Consider the following 6,675-nt stretch of genomic DNA (forward strand, 5'->3'; position numbering starts at 1 on the left):
TATATAGGAATGTTTTGTGAACAACGGATAATAGCCGCTACTCGCATGTGTAGCAAAAGTGAGTGTGTGTGTGTGTTGTTGTTGCTGTTCCCATAATTCTGTTATATAATACATTTTCAGCGGGACAATACATATAATTATGACAGTTGTTTCTTGGGGGGGGGGGGGGGGGGGGGGGGGGGGGGGTGTGGGGGCGGCTTAAACAGGTGTATGCCAAACTCAAAATATCTTTCTGGTAGCCGTGTGCCTGTCTGTCTTTCATTCGTTCTTTCTTTCATTCTTTTCTTTGTTCTTTCCCTCTTTCTATTCTGGCCAGCACATTTTACTCAAGACATACTGTTAACCCGTGATTTGTAGAAATGTAAAAATATCGCATTCCACAAAGTAATACATGCCTTTTATTATCATTAATATTTGTTGTTTAGAGCCTCTATGCTGAGTGGTGGTGGTGGGGTTGGGCCGGATAGGTAAAATATTACGATTGTTAGCATAACAAAAAAAAGACTTTACTAAATATAAAAAGGTAGATAGATCTCTTGACTTTGGGGAAGCGCGACTCTGTTGCTGCTAGTGTTCCACTGGAAGGAAGCGACCCGAATTTCCCAGGGATGGGACAATAAAGTAATGAAAAAAAAATCTAATAGATCCCTTGACTTTGGGGTAGCGCGACTCTGTTGCTGCTAGCTTTCCACTGGGAGGAAGCGACCCGAATTTCCCAGCGATGGGACAATAAAGTAATGAGGAAAAAAATCCCCCCAAAATCTAATAGATCCCTTGACTTTGGGGTGGCACGACTCTGTTGCTGCTAGCTATCCAGTAGGAGGAAGCGACCCGAATTTCCCAGCGATGGGACAATAAAGTAATGAGGAAAAAAATGAAATAATCTATTAGATCCCTTGACTTTGGGGTAGCGCGACTCTGTTGCTGCTAGCTTTCCACTGGAAGGAAGCAACCCGAATTTCCCAGCGATGGGACAATAAAGTAATGAAAAACAAATTCTAATAGATCCCTTGACTTTGGGGTAGCGCGACTCTGTTGCTGCTAGCTTTCCACTGGGAGGGCGCGCCCCGTGATTTGTAAAATGTTTAACATTTTTACAAATCACGGGTTAACACATGCCCGTGCAGAGAAAAGGAAAGTCGCGGAAGGGACAGTTGGCATAAACTAGAACATTTAAAAACAAGTCGCGTAAGGCGAAAATACAACATTTAGTCAAGTAGCTGTTGAATTCACAGAATGAAACTGAACGCAATGCAACGCAGCAAGACCGTATACTCGTCGTAGCATCGTCAGTCCACCGCTCACTGCATAGGCAGTGAAATTACAAGAAGAGCGGGGTAGTAGTTGCACGCTTTTCTGTATCTCTCTTCGTTTTAACTTTCTGAGCGTGTTTTTAATCGAAACATATCATATCTATATGTTTTTGGAATCAGGAACCGACAAGAAATAAGATGAAAGTGTTTTTAAATTGTTTTGGAAAATTTAATTTTGATAATAATTTTTATATTTTTAATTTTCAGAGCTTGTTTAATCCAAATATAACATATTTATATGTTTTTAGAATCAGAAAATGATGAAGAATAGGTTGAACGTAAATTTGGATCGTTATATTAAACAAAATGTTTTTTTTACAATTTTCAGATTTTTAATGACCAAAGTCATTAATGAATTTTTAAGCCACCAAGCTGAAATGCAATACCGAAGTCCGGCCTTTGTCGAAGATTACTTGACCAAAATTTCAACCAATTTGGTTGAAAAAATTAATGAGAACGTGACAGTGCCGCCTCAACTTTCACGAAAAGCCGGATATGACGTCATCAAAGACATTTATCAAAAAAAATTTAAAAAAAAACATCTGAGGATATCATACCCAGGAACTCTCATGTCAAATTTCATAAAGATCGGTCCAGTAGTTTAGTCTGAATCGCTCTACATGCACGCACACACACACACACACACACACACACACATACACCACGACCCTCGTCTCGATTCCCCCCTCTATGTTAAAACATTTAGTCATAACTTGACTAAATGTAAACAAGTCGCGTAAGGCGAAAATACATTTAGTCAAGTAGCTGTGGAACTCACAGAATGAAACTGAACGCAATGCAATTTTTCAGCAAGACCGTATGCTCGTAGCATCGTCAGTCCACCGCTCAGGCAATGAAATTGACAAGAAGAGCGGTTAAGTAGTTGCGCTGAGAAGGATAGCACGTTTTTCTATACCTCTCTTCGTTTTAACTTTCTGAGCGTGTTTTTAATCCAAACATATCATATCTATATGTTTTTGGAATCAGGAACTGACAAAGAATGAGATGAAAGTGTTTTTAAATTGATTTGGAAAATTTAATTTTGATAATAATTTTTATATTTTTAATTTTCAGAGCTTGTTTTTAATTCAAATATAACATATTTATATGTTTTTGGACTCAGAAAATCATGGAGAATAAGATAAACGTAAATTTGGATCGTTTTATATTTTTTTATTTTTTTTTACAATTTTCAGATTTTTAATGACCAAAGTCATTAATTAATTTTTAAGCCATCACGCTGAAATGCAATACCGAAGTCCGGGCTTTGTCGAAGACTACTTGACCAAAATTTCAACCAATTTGGTTGAAAAATGAGAGCGTGACAGTGCCGCCTCAACTTTCACGAAAAGCCGGATATGACGTCATCAAAGACATTTATCGAAAAAAGGAAAAAAACGTTCGGGGATATCAATCCCAGGAACTCTCATGTAAAATTTCATAAAGATCGGTCCAGTAGTTTGGTCTGAATCGCTCTACACGCACGCACACACGCACGCACGCACGCACACGCACACACACACACACACACATACACCACGACCCTCGTTTTGATTCCCCCTCTATGTTAAAACATTTAGTCAAAACTTGACTAAATTTAAAAACACGGCAAAAAAAAAAGAATAAGAGCAAACAAACAATTCGGGGAATTACCCATTTCCATAGGTTGCTGTGATCCAGACTGAACACAAGCACTCGCCGCATTCCACGTGTTCATTTATTCTACTTTGAGCATGATTATGCCTCGAATGCAATGCGCTAATGGGCAGAATGCGCAAAAGGACTGGGTGGCCGAGTGGTAACGCACTTGCGCTCGGAAGCGAGAGGTTGCGAGTTCGACCCTGGGTCAGGGCGTTAGCAATTTTCTCCCCCCTTTCCTAACCTAGGTGGTGGGTTCAAGTGCTAGTCTTTCGGATGAGACGAAAAACCGAGGTCCCTTCGTGTACACTACATTGGGGTGTGCACGTTAAAGATCCCACGATTGACAAAAGGGTCTTTCCTGGCAAAATTGTATAGGCATAGATAACAAGTGTCCACCAAAATACCCGTGTGACTTGGAATAATAGGCCGTGAAAAGTAGGATATGCTCCAAAATGGCTGCGATCTGCTGGTCGATGTGAATGCGTGATGTATTGTGTAAAAACTTCCATCTCACACGGCATAAATAGATCCCTGTGCCTTGAGTCCGAGTCTGGAGATACGCGCGCGATATAAGACTTCATATATGTAGAGGTTACATGCCGAGTCTCAGTGATTATTAAAAATAACTAGTGGTACCCGTGCTACGCACTTTGTGTGCTGCGCATGCGATGTCATTTTGTTGGTTATGTGCTTGTGAAAATGTTGTTTGCACCCCTCCCCCCCCCCCCCCCCCCGCACATTATCCCGCATATAATGAATTATATTCTCTTGGTGAAAAATAAAATGTTAACCCTTACACCGGTGCAATTCTGTAACACATGTTACATAGCCACTGGTGAATTAACAGAGAGAAAAATAACAAAAAACAGTCATATAGGTTTTCGCATCAATGGGAGGTAATCGGAACTGACCAAAAAGACTGCGCGACCGCACGCGACTATACAAACAAACAAAATAAAATACAGCAGGTATGGCGTTTGCATGAATCCATGATTACGTCTACATGAGCAACAGTGATAAAAGTGCGCATCTCTTCCCAGCCGTGCAGCGCTTTGAAAGTTGGAAGCATTAAAATTTAAACGGGTAAAAAGCCATCGTGAAGATACGAAAAAAAGTATGACGTGTAAAATACTTAATGATTCAAACGCATAGTATAACATATGTAACTGACAACAGAAAATATATACATGGTTCACACACACAATCGAGTGCACACATCCATGCTTATTTAAAGTCATGTACACACACACACACATACATACATGGCATCAAGCAACACACAATTAAATGACACATATGGAATATGGAAAACGTATAATGGACATGAACATGGCAAGTAATTTACACCGTTACCTACTATAAAATTGATGATATATATATACCACTCACTTGCTATTCGCCTAAAAGCTTGCAGTGTGCTGTGACACATATAAGAAACCAGAAGAAAAAAGGACTTTACTTTGGCGAAAAGAGCATATGCTGCTTATTTTTGTACATAACTGCTACAACTGTATTTTTTCCGAACACTTACATGTAAAAAACATAGAGATATATCTTACCATTTCACTAAGACAGCCAAAATAACGGTCAAATTAAGGGGAGATCATGATGACGTACATGTCTATGGTTGCACCGGGGGAAAATATTTAGTCGCTGGAACCTATAAGGTTATACGGCGACTTATCAGGTGATAATGTTTCGAACTTATCTTTTAAAAATTAAGTAAACAAATCTATGGAATATTTTGGAGTTCCATTAACAGATAAACAGATCTATCTATCTTCTTATATAGGTTTTCGCATCAATGGGAGGTAATCGGAACTGACCAAAAAGACTGCGCGACCGCACGCGACTATACAAACAAACAAAATAAAATACAGCAGGTATGACGTTTGCATGAATCCATGATTACGTCTACATGAACAACAGTGATAAAAGTGCGCATCTCTTCCCAGCCGTGCAGCGCTTTGAAAGTTGGAAGCATTAAAATTTAAACGGGTAAAAAGCCATCGTGAAGATACGAAAAAAAGTATGACGTCTAAAATACTTAATGATTCAAACGCATAGTATAACATATCTAATTGACAACATTGACAACAGAAAATATATACATGGTTCACACACACAATCGAGTGCACACATCCATCCATGCTTATTTAAAGTCATGTACACACACACACACATACACACATACATACATACATGGCATCAAGCAACACACAATTAAATGACACATATGGAATATGGAAAACGTATAATGGACATGAACATGGCAAGTAATTTACACCGTTACCTACTATAAAATTGATGATATATATATACCACTCACTTGCTATTCGCCTAAAAGCTTGCGGTGTGCTGTGACACATATAAGAAACCAGAAGAAAAAAGGACTTTACTTTGGCGAAAAGAGCATATGCTGCTTATTTTTGTACATAACTGCTATAACTGTATTTTTTCCGAACACTTACATGTAAAAAACATAGAGATATATCTTACCATTTCACTAAGACAGCCAAAATAACGGTCAAATTAAGGGGAGATCATGATGACGTACATGTCTATGGTTGCACCGGGGAAAAATATTTAGTCGCTGGAACCTATAAGGTATAACACATGTTACATAGCCACTGGTGAATTAACAGAGAGAAAAATAACAAAAAACAGTCATATAGGTTTTCGCATCAATGGGAGGTAATCGGAACTGACCAAAAAGACTGCGCGACCGCACGCGACTATACAAACAAACAAAATAAAATACAGCAGGTATGACGTTTGCATGAATCCATGATTACGTCTACATGAACAACAGTGATAAAAGTGCGCATCTCTTCCCAGCCGTGCAGCGCTTTGAAAGTTGGAAGCATTAAAATTTAAACGGGTAAAAAGCCATCGTGAAGATACGAAAAAAAGTATGACGTCTAAAATACTTAATGATTCAAACGCATAGTATAACATATCTAATTGACAACATTGACAACAGAAAATATATACATGGTTCACACACACAATCGAGTGCACACATCCATCCATGCTTATTTAAAGTCATGTACACACACACACACACACACATACATACATGGCATCAAGCAACACACAATTAAATGACACATATGGAATATTGAAAACGTATAACGGACATGAACATGGTAAGTATTTTACACCGTTATCTACTATAAAATTGATGATATATATATACCACTCACTTGCTATTCGCCTAAAAGCTTGCGGTGTGCTGTGACACATATAAGAAACCAGAAGAAAAAAGGACTTTACTTTGGCGAAAAGAGCATATGCTGCTTATTTTTGTACATAGCTGCTATAACTGTATTTTTTCCGAACACTTACATGTAAAAAACATAGAGATATATCTTACCATTTCACTAAGACAGCCAAAATAACGGTCAAATTAAGGGGAGATCATGATGACGTACATGTCTATGGTTGAACCGGGGGAAAATATTTAGTCGCTGGAACCTATAAGGTTATACGGCGACTTATCAGGTGATAATGTTTCGAACTGTTTAGTAAACAAATCTATGGAATATTTTGGAGTTCCATTAACAGATAAACAGATCTATCTATCTTCTTATTATTTTAGGTTCGTCTGGGGTAGAGAAATAAAACACACAGCTAGGTTCGTCTGAGGTGCGGTCGCGTGTTTAGTCGAACCGAAAGTTGAAGAAGAACCAATCACAGATCTCTTTCGCCGCGATGTCAA

The sequence above is a fragment of the Littorina saxatilis genome, linkage group LG8 (genome assembly GCF_037325665.1).
Source record: "Littorina saxatilis isolate snail1 linkage group LG8, US_GU_Lsax_2.0, whole genome shotgun sequence".
Taxonomy (NCBI): Eukaryota; Metazoa; Mollusca; class Gastropoda; order Littorinimorpha; family Littorinidae; genus Littorina; species Littorina saxatilis.